General features: G+C 38.2%; 1 protein-coding gene across 13 annotated transcripts in view; it reads left to right on the top strand.

Moving 5' to 3' along the window:
• MAGI2 (membrane associated guanylate kinase, WW and PDZ domain containing 2) overlaps window positions 1–14,198 on the top strand; it is a 1,587,879-nt gene that overhangs the window by 121,068 nt on the left and 1,452,613 nt on the right. The gene's annotated exons all lie outside the window — the stretch shown is intronic.

Raw genomic sequence — 14,198 nt, 5'->3', positions numbered from 1 at the left:
TAAGTATTTCAAGATATTTTGAACTAAACTAAATTAATTTTTTTTTTGACAGGCAGAGTTAGACAGTGAGAGAGAAAGACAGAAAGAAAGGTCTTCCTTCTGTTGGTTCACTCCCCTAATGGCCACTACAGCTGGCGCTGTGCTGATCCGAAGCCAGGGGCCAGGTGCTTCCTCCTGGTCTCCCACGCGGGTGCAGGCGCCCAAGCACTTGAGCCATCCTCCACTGCCTTCCCGGGCCACAGCAGAGAGCTGGACTGGAAGAAGAGCAACCGGGACTAGAACCCGGCTCCCATGTGGGATGCCAGTGCTGCAGGCGGAGGATTAGCCAAGTAAGCCACGGCACCAGCCCCATAAATTTATCTTTTAAAAAGGATTTATTCATTTATTTGAAAGGTAGGGTTACAGAGAGAGAGAGAGAGAGAGAGAGAGAACTTCCATCCACTGGTTCACTCCCCAAATAGCCACAAAGGCTGCCGCTAATGTTCCAGGGCAACACCTAGGAACCTGAAGCTTGTTCCGGGTCTCCCAAGTGGGTACAGGGGCACAAACACTTGGGCCATCTTATGCTACTTTCTCAGGCACATTAGCAGAGAGCTGAATCAGAAGTGAAACAGCTGTGACCTGAACTGGAGCCCATATGGGATGCTGGCTTTGCAGGCAGCAGCTTAACCTGCTGTGCCACAACATTGGCCCCAAATTTATCTTTTAATTACATTTATACACTAATTTCTGATGTACCACCATTCTTAGGCTAATCTGCTGAGATAAGATTCTCTTAGGTTTGAGAACAATGTTTGCCATATCTTTTTTGTGAATAATGTTTCCTTAAATATAGCAGTGTTTACTTTAACCCTGCATCTCTATGGAATCAGAGTTCCCCATATGAACAGGATATGGGCAGTCAGATTGTAAGCTGCTCCTCCCCTATCATGCCTCCTACATGGGCTTTAGCAAAGCCTGGGCATTTCCTTATTCATGAGATTTCTGAACTTCCCAGAATCCTGGACTATATGTCCTCTGAGAAACCTTCCTAACAATCTGTTGCATATTCTAGAAACCAGGATTGAGTTTGGGAGTCCACCAATAGAGAGAAAGTTTTGAAGTGATTTCTGCTTGCCTGATAGTTTCCAAAATTACTACTCAATTAAGATTTCCCCAAATGAGCCAAAATTGCATGCTTCAAATCCTCTATGCCTAACTTGGCATAGTTGACATTCTGGGCTTTGTGAGTAGTTTATGGAAATCCAAACATTTATTTTAGTAGTCTTATAAACATGAGAGTTTGCTAAATGCATTTTTCACTAATGAGATAGAGATGCTTCATCAATTCTCCAGCAACAGGTGCATTCTTCCTATCTTTAATTTATATATGGCTTTATCTGATAGCCTCTACTGCAGCAAGAAAAGTTGGCAACACTGCTTGAAAAAAAAAAAAAAAAAGAGACTCTCCTTCAATAAAAACAAAACAACACAATTACAATGATTTTGACTTGAGTAAATAGATTAATAATTTTGATCTACTCGCATATGCCCTATGACCATATAAGTTTAAATCAGAGATCAGTGAAGTAGTTGGCGTTTTAATCACTTACCACAGAGCCTAGCACTTTAAAATATTGAAACCACAGAAGAAAGATGTAACTTACACACCAGTCCATAAGGTTTTGGCGTTGGTGATTTCTGCATAGCACAGACTGATCTGTGTTCCTTAGAAAGTGTCCATCCTTCACATTGAAGTGCTTTTAAAATTTGGAAATAGGCCATGAATTGCAATAATTTTTTTTCATTTTTACAATACCAGAGCATAATCTGATGTTTTAATCATTTTAATTAAAAAATCCATTTCAATCTAAACTGATACATCTGACATATTATAATAATTCATCCACAGCAGTTATGCCATTATACTTAGGACAGCCTGTTCACTTTGTACTTTTTATCATGCATGGATAAAATACTAAGTGAATTTTCAATTTTTCTTTCCAGCATTATTTTCATTGAGAAAGTCTCTACTTGTTAGTAAATGGCATTGTTGAAATCACTGTGTTGAAACGTTTCTGCAGTGTCTTTTGTCATAGTTAAGTATAAGTAATTCAGATTTTTGAACAGAGTATTTAATTTTTGGGCTGGTGCTGTGGTGTTGAGGGTGAAGCCACTACCTGGGGCATCAGCATCCCATATGAGCTCTGGTTCAGGTCCCCTGGCTGTTCCACTTCCAATCCAGCTCCCTGCCAGTGTGCCTGGGAAAGAAGTGGAGGTTGACCCAGGTAGTTGGGCCCCTGAACCCACATGGGAAACTCAGAAGAAACTCCTGGCTCATGGCTACAGTCTGACTCAGCCCAGTGGTTGAGGCCATTTGGGGAGTAAACCAGCAGATGGAAGATTCTTTCTCTCTCTCTCTCTCTCTCTCTCTTTCTCTGTGTCTCTCTGCCTCTCTCTCTGCCTCTGCCTCTCTGCAATTCTGTAATTCTCTGTAACCTGCCTTTCAGATAAATTAATAAATAAATAAGTAAAATAAAAATTTTTATTTTAACAAGTATATAACAAAATGGCCACTTTTAATATTTTGATGCATTCTAAATTCTAGTTAATTTAATCTGAATAATTCAATTCTACAATGTATTAAAATATTCGATACACATAGCATGTCAGGTGATTTTTAAACCTTACATTCCAACAATTCAGTTTACATTTTCTTTACTTTGGTGTATACTATTTATTTGCTCTATACAATTTTTTTGGTTTAGAATCAAACCTGATGTTTTATTTTCAAACCTTACGTTACTATAAAGTAGATGGGACTGTTCTATAATAAAAGTTACCTAATAAAGCTGTATTTCATTAAATAAAATCAATTAATATTTTATAGCTTTTCTAATGAACTATTTAAACCTGGTTTGCACAGATGTTCTATTCAGTCAGCTGTGCAGAACAGATTTTCCTTCTTTCCAAGAGTTTTTTCCAATGCATTTTGTAAACACTGAAATATATATTTTAAAAAGTCATCAATTTCTCAGTGACAGACCACAGTAGTTGGAACTCAATAGGAAAACAAAGAGATGTAGTTCTAATATAAATTCAAAATTTTTACATGAAAAAACTTTATTTAATCCCTATCCTTGAATCTTCTTCTCAACTAATCCTACTGTCAATTTACTTTTCATTCAGCCCATCTTCTTAAATATTTAAGCCTTTGTCACTCAAAAGTTGAAAGGAAGATAAGTGCCAAGAATTCTTTACTTTCTTTTTTATTTCTTACATCTATAATTAAAGCAGAACTATAAGGTTAGAGAGGAAATTATGTTAATTAACTAAAATAATAATTAAATTGGACTAGGTTTTAAATATTGCTTTATTTCAGCAAGTTTATTTTTTGTAAGAGTGCTTGTTTTAAATTCCACATTCCCCAAATATTCTTGGAAGATTGTAGTAAATTCATTGCTAGTTTAAGGATCCAGATGAAAGGTAGAGTGCATGAGGCTGTGGACCCAAACCTGAGATTCTAACAAGCTATGTGTCATTATCAGCTTTGCCTGTATATCTGTCCCCAGGGTTCTTGTAGAGATGGCACTGAGCAAACTCCCAAAACTCCAGCCTTTAGGACTTTGTAACACTGAGTACACACTAGAGGGACACAAAGATGTTTTGCTTTTTTAATTTCATTCCATGCTCCCCACACTTCTGTATTGGTCACATTTTCAGTCTCATTTGAGCTAAAAATGCCTACTATGTGGTCTTCATTACAAGTTCTAACCTCAGTATCACCTTCTGTAGGTCAGACCTGAAAGAAGGAAACAAAATTGTTTGATTGCCTCTTGTATGCTAGGGACTAATCTGGACCATGCTTCTTCAGCTTTAACCCTAAACAGCTGTGCTGTGAGATAGATGTGTATTCTCATTTCAGACAAGGAAAGAGGCTTGGAACCTGATACCTAATGAAAGGTCATGTAGCAGGCAAATGCTACAGTTAGGGAAAAAATCAAAAATAGGCTCTAATGTTCAAGTGATTTACGTGAACACCAAAGCTTTGAATTAGTGCCATAAGCAGAAACAAGTAACAGTCTTCCCAAAAAGGATTGTCAGAATGTAACAATTAAGAGCACAGACCACAGATCATGTGATGCCTGGATTCAGTACTGAGCACTGCCACTTTAATGACCTGTAGCAAATCACTCAGCCTCTCCAGACTCAGTGTCCTTACCTGTAAAATAAGGATAATAGTAGCTAGCACACAAAGTGTCATGTAGATTACATAATCAGGTCTTGACACATAGTAATGCCATCATATGTTTGGGTCCAGTCTAGTTCCTGACTCAGATGTAAGAATGAATTTGAGCATGAGACATAAGTGAAAGTTAACAGAGGAATGAGATTTATTGTTAACAGAGCAGCAGTATACATTTGAGAGGGATATCCCTATTATAGGATCTTGAGTGAACAGAGAAATACTATATTCATAGGAGATGGTGTTTGGGGAGGAGTTTTCTAGGAATAAGTAGCCAGTTCTAGGATTTGAGTTTTTGTTCTTTTTGGGGGGGACGAGGGGGTGGTTCTTATAGTGTCAGGTGAATGATAGACATAGGAGAATAAGAGTGTCATCTGTGGAAATTCTATTATAATGTTGTTATAATTGCCTATTGATCACCATGGAGACATGGTCTGCAACCATGTTATCTTCAGTCTGAACTGGTTCTCCTCCTCCTCCTCCTCCTCCTCCTCCTCCTCCTCCTCCTCCTCCTTCTTCTTCTTAATTTTAAGTAGAAGGGATTTTGGAGGCCATTTTACTTAGTCCTTTCTTTTTCTGAGTAAGGGTTTAGAACCTCAAGATATGAAATCGTTTTCCCAAGCAAGACAGAAGCAGCATCCAGTGTTCCTAATGCTCAATGTGGTGTTCCACCTGTAAGCCACAACAACATTGAGAAAATAACAAATGGTGATATTGTATTGAGAATTTATTTGCAAAACTTTTTATAAATTCTTATGCTTTTTATACAATTGGCCTATTGTGAAATAATATCACCTAACATCACATTTTAATGGATATGGATAAAAGGAATGAATCAACACATTATGAAAATACCATTACATTTTATAAGTCCATAAAATGTAAAGATAGTTCATTTTAGGTAAAAATAAAATATTACATAGTAAGCTGTGAATGAAAAATGATGGTAAAATAATTTTACTCACATATGAGAGGTTTATTTAGCTAAGGAATTTATGACTTCCTGAATATTTGTCAAAACTACTGATGTGGAACAGAGTCATTGCTCTCTCCTGATGTCTTAGATGCAATGGCTTCTCTGGCACTGCATATTTTGTTCTAAAAGAGAAGACAGCACAGTGATAAATGCACACATATTCTATGTTGTTAAAGTTTCAAAAGTGATAAAACTCTGTTTTCACAACAGATTAGAAATATTTCTCTTCTTCTGGAAAAAAGTAATGAGCTACATAAATATCAAAATCAAAAGTGGCTGTGAGTGATGATACTACATTTTTTTCTCTGCAGGAAACTAGTCTTTTTGAATTGTGTAAACTTAGAAGAAAACAGTTTCTGGATTTCTTTTCAAATTAATATTCAACACACAAATTACTGAGTATTTTTTCAAATGCAAGTCAATATGCGAGTAGCTAGAGACACTGAAACTGATAAAACATTACTTTGACAATCAAGGACATTAAAAAAACTAAAGTTACATAGTGTTGTTGAATAATTTGGCTAGTATGTGCAATACAATTGAGAAAATGTCAGATCATATGTGCTCATGAAATGAGCTCTCATTATATCTTAATTACATTAAATAGTATCAGAGGTACAATTATTTTTCACTTGCAAAGGTCATTGTAATTTCTTTTATTTGTATAATTAAATTAGAAGAGCTACAACACATTAATACAGAACTGATATAAGATTTCTTTAATGACAACATTTTACTTTGGGGCATACAAATTAAATATTTCCAGAAAAATGTGAGTAATCTCTTAATTAGCCATCATTCACAGATTGTGAAAATGTGTACTTATTTGATTAATAGAATGTGTCACATTTGCTTATTCATCTTCAAAGAAAAACTGTTATCATATTTAATCCATGCTTTTATTGTTCATTTTTCTCAGACATTTCAGATGAAAATCTAACAAAGAGATAAATATTATATACCTCCAAGGAATTCCATGACCATTATGTATGATAAATTTAAGGGGAATGCCAGTTCTTTTTTTTTTTTTTAATTTTTTTTTATTTTTTTATTTTTATTTTTTTTTATTTTTGACAGGCAGAGTGGACAGTGAGAGAGAGAGACAGAGAGAAAGGTCTTCCTTTGCCGTTGGTTCACCCTCCAATGGCCGCTGCAGCTGGCGCGCTGCGGCCGGCGCACCGCGCTGATCCGATGGCAGGAGCCAGGAGCCAGGTGCTTTTCCTGGTCTCCCATGGGGTGCAGGGCCCAAGCACCTGGGCCATCCTCCACTGCACTCCCTGGCCACAGCAGAGAACTGGCCTGGAAGAGGGGCAACCGGGACAGAATCCGGCGCCCCGACCGGGACTAGAACCCGGTGTGCCGGCGCCGCAAGGCGGAGGATTAGCCTAGTGAGCCGCGGCGCCGGCCCAGTTCTTTAGTTGGAAGTGCAGGAATGGAGCTCAAGATTGTATGGTAGAAGAGAAGAGAGAGGACTACCAGAGCTCTACATGCTAAAATAATCCATAATCTGTCGCTCCCCCTCTTCATGGAGGAACGACACAGGACCCTGCGTTGTTCTTTTGTCTGCTCGGCCCTCCCCGGGTTTGCTGCTGGTTCTTCCCGGGTTGGCTACAGTCCCTTCCACCTCTGTGGAAGGGTGGTTCCCCCGCCACTTTCCCCACTTCCGCGGGGGAGCGGCACACCGCCGGCCGGCTCTCTCGGGGGCTGCACAGGTGTTCCCTCAGATGTTCCTGGTGCATGTTGTCTCTCTCCTCCTTTATAGTCCTCTTCCACCAATCCCAACTCTGCTACCCACACGCCGAGTACGCTGCTCTCCTCCAATCAGGAGCAGGTCCTGCTGTTTATTGGTTGAACTGGAGGCAGCTGTGTAGAAGCTGTTTCCTCCTCTCCCAGCGCCATATTGTGGGAGAGCAAATGCATAGAATAAGTCTTAATTCCAGTAACTTAGTCTAGTCCAGAGTTGCTCCCCACAATAATCCATCTTAGCTTATTTGAAAAGCTAAGAAGAAAGTGGGGCTGGTGTGATGGTACAGTAGGTTAAGCAAAAAACCTGCATACTTGGTCCCCTGCCATCCAAATGGGAGACAAGGATGAAGTCTGTGGCTCCTGGCTTTAGCATGGTACAACCCTGGCTGTTGCAATCATTTGAAGGGTGAAATAGTGGTTGGAAGACCTCACTCTCTCTCTCTTCTCCTTCCCTCCTTTACTACCTCTTTTCCTCCCTTCCTTACTTTCTATCTCTGTTAATCTGCCTTTCAAATAAATAAATATTTTAAAAAAAATAAAAGAACATAAATCTAAGAAGGGAAATTGATCACTCAAAATCAATGAAGCTGTGGAGATAAGCAATTCCTTAAGATGAGGTGATCCACAGTGTGGCAGAAGTGAAGAAGAAAAGAAACATTTGTAACTGGTTTTGTGGTGAAGGAGGTTAAAGTGTGGCTTGAGACACCAGCATATTAATCAGAGCAGCAGTTCGAGTCTTGGCTACTCCTCGGCTTCTGATCCAGCTCCTGAATCGTATTCCTGAATATGCTTGGGATGGCAGCAGTAAATGACCTCTGCTACCCACATGGGAGACAGGGATGCAGTTTCAGGCTCCTAGCTTCAGCCTGGCTTGGGCCTGGCTGTTGAGGCCATTTAGAGAGTAAATCAGTGAATGGAAAATAGGTCTTTCTTCTCCTAACCCCTGACATCTGTCTTTCAAATAAGCAGAGAGAGAGAGAGAGAGAGAGAGAGAGAGAGAATAAGACTTTAATAGAAAATAAAGATAACACAGAAAGAGTCACTAGATAAAGGACTAACAAAGAAGTCTGAGTATTAAGGTAGGATTGAGTAGAGAGAAATAAAGGTGTTTGGTGTTCCTCATGTATTGAAATAATTTAATAAGATTATAAATACTTGAATATGACACTAGATTTGACAACAGGGTTACATTTTTTTAAGATATTTATTTATTTATTTATTTATTTATTTATTTGAAAGCGTTACAGAGAAAGACAGACACAGAGAGGGAGGTCTTCCATCTGTTGGTTCACTCCTCAGATGGCCGCAACAGCCAGAGCTGCGCCGATATGAAGGCAGGAGTCAGGAGCTTCCTTCAGGTCTCCCACACAGGTGCAGGGGCCCCAGGACTTGGGCCATCTTCTGCTGCTTTTCCAGGCTATAGCAGAGAGCTGGATGGGAAGAGGAGCAGCTTGGGGCTAGAACTGGCGCCCATATGGGATACCGGTGCTTCAGGCCAGGGTGTTAACCTGCTGAGCCACAGTGCCGGCTCCAGTTAAATCTTTCTTGTTGCTGTTTTATTGTGCTATTTATTCTTCTGTAAGATGTTTATTTGATAGGAAGATGTTCAGTATTCATCACTTAATCCAGCATATTGTTATGGAACAGGTTCTTTATGAAATGAAGTATTGTTAAGCCTGCTCTGGGGAAAAAAAAAACTGTAAAAGATAAAGATGAAGCAGCTTTCCCAGTAATTTTTTTTTTAGTTTTTTGTTTGTTTTGTTTTTTCTTTATTTCTTTTTCTTCTTTCTCATACAAAGTGCTCAACTCTTTACCTAGAATAGAGTTAATCTTCTGTGTATAAAGTTATATGAAAATAGATCTTAGTGAAAAACAAGATTGGGAACAGGAGAGGGAAGAGGAAGAGGGGTGGGAGGGCAGGTACAGTGGGAAGAACTGCTATATTCCTAAATTTGTATTTATGAATTGCATGCAAATAAATTTAAAAAATAAAAAGAGAAAAGAAAATGAGGATTGTCAGGGTCAGGAATAGATGGGATCATGGCCACAGATAAATAAACAATGATATTTACTGGGAACTTGAGAACCAGTGACTCAGGATGTTAAATAGAGTTACAGTGCCTGTGCTCACAGAAGATCGACTAATAGCGTATTTGTGTCTCTCTCAAAGAAGTGGATGCGATGAACCATAACCGATTGCATAGGAAACACCCTTATCCTGAAGGAAGAATTGGTAATCTTATTCATGCACAATGTACTTGCAAGCTACTTTGTATTTATGTGAATCAGTAGCTCTGAGAATACAGAAGGAGAGATAATTTCTGTCTAAGGAGACCAAGTGAGTACTGAAGAAACATTTAACAGGAGATCCTGGCCCTAGGAATGGGAAGACCTCCAACAGTAATTAACTGCATGAGGAGCAAATGCCCAGGAGTATAGAGGGCTCAGTAACCCATAAGTTAAATATACTGCCACAGGCATTGACTTTATTTATAGGAATCATGAAAATAGTAGGAAAAACGTAAGAGCAGATTGCAGAGGGCCTGAGTGCCTGGAAAAGGGTTGATGTGTTTTCAGACATTTGGTAAAATAATGAGCAGGAAAAAGCAGAATCAAAAAGCCATTCAGGAAGATTTGCCTGTATATGCTGAAATGGAGAAAGGAAAAAAACTCTTGGTCATTATTATTATCTTAAATTTTATACTCTGAAAACAAAACCTGAAAAGTAGGCTGCTTTTTCTGAGAGGCAAAATGTTCATAGGAAATTACAGGAGTATTTGCAAGGCCAATTGGAAAGAAATAAAGCTACTTGTGTTAATGAGTGATGTCCTAATGAGAACAGAAATGCAAACAGGAAGTGCTTTGAGGGAAGGACACTTTATAAGCAAATGAGAAAAATGTTGATTCTTTCTTGCTAATTAGGGCAGAATGGCAACATAAGAAAAATCACAGTGGTGCATATAACTATTCCTGAAAGATAAGGGATGCTTTTGTACATCCCATACAATTTACATTTATTCTTCCTTTGAATTTGACTAGTTAAAAGAATAATTTTAAAAAGAGAAAAATGTAGATGGGTTATTTATGAGTCCCTAATAATAGTAATTAAATGCTAATATTCCTATGTTTTTAACTGCTTCTTATTTGGCAATTTCCTGTGCACTGTTGAAAATATGGGATAAGGGGTGGTGTTCTTGACTGGAAAGAGCCAATGCAAAATGAATGAAAATCTTAAATTCCAGCATACTTTTTATACTAGAGATTTTATTATTTGTTTGAAAGGTAGAGTTGCAGGGAGAGAGAGAGAAAGATTTTTCATCTCCTGGTTTACTCCCCAGATGGCTGTAATGGCTGGGACTGAGCCAGACAGAAGCCAGGAGCCAGGAGATTCTTTCGGGACTCCAAAATCGGGGCAGGGGCCCAAAGACTTTGGGCCATCTTCCGCTGTCAAGCATATTTAATATGTTACGTATGGTTTCATATAAATAAAAGCTATACCTGTCTCACAGAATCTTTAAAACCAAGAAGTGATTGGGCTTTACAGATCTCTATATACTTAGGCTCTTCTTGTTTTTCATAATTCTTAGATTTTATAGAACATATCTAGACACAATGCATTATGAGAATTTCTTAGTTCTTTAACTTAGCAAGTTCAGTTAACAGCATTTTTTCCCCTCTATGCCTCAACAAAATCCAAGATGCCAATCTTGGTGCCTTCTTAGATTCTAGTGTTGATATGTCTTAGTTTACTGATGCTACCATAACAAAGTACCACAAATTGAGTGGCTTCAATGACAAAACTTACTGCCTAACATTTTCAGAGGATAGAAGTCCAAGATCAGAATAGGTAGCATGGCTGGTTCCTCCTGAGAACTGTGAGAACCGTTTCATGCTTCTTCTGGTGGTTTGCCAGCAATCCTTGGTGTCTCTTGTCCTAAACAAAGGATACCGTGATCTTTTCCCTCATACTTACCTGTGTTCTCCCTGAATTTGTTTATTTGTGTTCACATTTCTCCTTTTTTGAAAAAAAAAAGTATTTAAACCATTTGTGGTTTTTTTTTTTTTTATTTATTTCAAAGATAAAGAGGAAGGGCTAAAGCAAGAAGGTTAGGGCAAAAGAGTGAGAGCAAGAACGAGAGAGTGAGAGAGAGAGAGAACACTCCTATCAACTGCTTCACTCCCCACTTAGCCAAAACAGCCAAGACTGGCCAGGCCAAAACTGGAAGCCAGGAACTTCAACCAGGTCTCTCACATGGAGGCCAGGGACCCAAGTTTTTGAGCCATCACCTGCTGCTTTTCAGGGTACACAAAAGGAGGAAGCTGGAATTGGAACTAGAACTGGGACTCGAACCCAGACACTGCAATTTGGGATGGGTGTCCCAAGCAGCTTTTTAACCACTATGCCAAATTCCCAACTTCTGCTTTTAATGACACCAGTAATATTGAATTGAGGCATACACTATTCACTCTGACCTCATGTTAACTAATTACATGTGAAATGATCCTATTTCCAAGTCGGATCATATTCTCTGGAACTAGGGGTTAGAACTTCAACATATGAATGTGGGGAGCACTATTAAGTCCTTAACAACGTGTAATGAATAGTTGGGTGTGGACATTGCTGACAGTCATCTTGTAAATTATCTTCTCATTCAAGATTTTCCATTCCCTATAATTATCTGGAGAAGTTATAGACACGAGGAATTCTTTTCCATACATACCCAAGCTCTACCACTGGGGATCACCTCATCATTGGTTTCCCTGACATCAACGCTTACTCCAGGTCCAATTCTCTGGCATACTCTTTAATTCAGTCACTTGGGGGACAATACCACTTGTATATTACCCCTTCCTCAATAACCTTCAGAGGCTTCTTATTATTTACATGATAAAGTCCAAGTACTTAAATATACCATTTAGAGATTTCCAGCCACCAAGCATTTGTACAGTCTCCACAGTTACAAATCTTCATTGCAGTGAAACTTAGCCATTCACTGTTTTCTGAAAACACCATAAACTTTCCTGATTATTCATCTCTGTTCAGCCTATTTTTTTATTGGAAGCTTCTTTCTTATCTGTATCCTATAAGCCTGATTGAAAGCCTACTTCCTACACAATACTATGCACGAGTTGTTCCTGCCACTCATTCCTGTGGCACTTACCTTCCTGTAAAGAAATCTGAACTGAAGTCTGTTTACAATGCTGTTGTTTTGTCCCATGTTTATGTCCTTACACCTCCCTAGCAGGCTTGGGAAACATCATGGGAGCAAATACATTCCACTTCATTGTTCATAGAGTAATGGAACTCTTCAAAGTTTATTGAAATAGATTGATTGTTTTTTTTTTTTTCTCAGTGAAGGATCTAGTGGCTATATTTTTGCTTCATTTTGACTTTTTATTCACCCAGTTAGTTGTTACATTCCCAGTTCTGAGAGTTTCACATTATCTCATATACATTTGGAGCTAAGGGGGTTGGATCCATCCCAGAAAACTGGTTCATTTACTCTTCAGAGCCTTAGTTACCATACTGTCATGAAATTAATGATTTTTACTTATTTTTAATAATAACTATGATGTATTAATGTACTTCTAAAGTGACTCCTGGATCCAAGATTCTGTAGTTTAAGGGACTATACATTGTATCACTAAATTATAATCAGACTTGACAGGTTTTTATGGATATGGAGATGGATGGACTGGTGAGCTTTTGGTTACTACTGATTGAATATTCATCCTCATTTATTTGATTTTATAATACATACTCTGGCTACAATATAAATAGTTTTGAAGTGACTTTTTTAAAATGAAAACGAATTAAAAGATAATTTGAAGATAATTTTTTTTTTTACTTTTTAACTTTTATTTAATGAATATAAATTTCCAAAGTACAGCTTATGGATTGCAATGGCTTCCCCCACATAACGTCCCTCCCACCCGCAACTCTCCCCTTTCCCACTCCCTCTCCCTTTCCATTCACATCAAGATTTATTTTCGATTCTCTTTATATACAGAAGATCAGTTTAGCATACATTAAGTAAAGATTTCAACAGTTTGCACCCACACAGAAACATAAAGTGAAAAATACTGTTTGAGTACTCGTTATAGCATTAAATCTCAATGTTCAGCACACTAAGGACAAAGATCCTACATGAAGAGTAAGTGCACAGTGACTCCTGTTGTTGACTTAACAAATTGACACTCTTGTTTATGGCATCAGTAATCAACCTAGGCTCTTGTCATGAGCTGCCAAGGCTATGGAAGCCCCCTGAGTTCGCTGACTCTGATCATATTTAGACAAGGCCATGGTCAAAGTGGAAGTTCTTTCCTCCCTTCAGAGAAAGGTATCTCCTTCTTTGATGACCCGTTCTTTCCACTGGGATCTCACTCGTGGAGATCTTTCATTTAGTTTTTTTTTTTTTTTTCCCAGAGTGTGAAGATAATTTCTATAGTGCTATATAAGGAACCCTTTTTGAAGGTTTTTATTTAATGAACACAAGTTTCATATGTACAGATTTTAGGGATATAGTGTTTCTTCCCACCATCCCTGCCCTCTCACCCTCACTACAATCCCACCTTCTACTTCCTCTCCCATTTCATTTTCCATTAAGATTCATTTTTAATTGGCTTTATATACAGAAGACCAATTCTATACTAAGTAGAGATTTCAACTATTTGCACACACACAGACAAACAAAGTATAAAGTACAGTTTGAAGACAAGTTTTAATGTTAATTCTCTTAGTGGACAGAGGTCCAACGTGGGGAGCAAGTGTACAGTGACTCCTGTTGTTGATTTAACAACTGACACTCTTATTTATGACATCAGTGATCACCAGAGGCTCTAGTCATGAGCTGCCATGGCTATGGAAGCCTTCTGAGTCCACAAATTCTCAACAGTTTTTAGACAGGGCCATATGCAAACTATTCTTATTACCGGACACTTGGTCTTTTTTTATGTTATCCCTATAAGGAACTTTTAACAGTGATAAGCTATAGGGAACAGGACTGGAAAAATGAGGGGGAATAGAATTCTCACTTTAAACCTTTTTTAAAACAGATTATGTATTACTTTCATAAAGGAATATGATGCATTTTGCAGGCCAATATCATTTTTTAAAGACAGGCTTGTGAAAATCAATAAGAAATAAATATAAATGTTTCCTCTTTTCTTCATGCAGAGTCTTAGAAGTTATGTCAAATCTGAAAGTGTCTGTATAGTACATTGATAGATTTATTAGTGTCCTCTCATTTT

This window comes from Oryctolagus cuniculus, chromosome 3 (genome assembly GCF_051225735.1).
Source record: "Oryctolagus cuniculus isolate XC-2025 breed Fujian yellow rabbit chromosome 3, ASM5122573v1, whole genome shotgun sequence".
Taxonomy (NCBI): Eukaryota; Metazoa; Chordata; class Mammalia; order Lagomorpha; family Leporidae; genus Oryctolagus; species Oryctolagus cuniculus.
The sequence above is the reverse complement of the archived record's forward strand: the minus strand, read 5'-3'. Positions and strand labels throughout refer to the sequence as shown.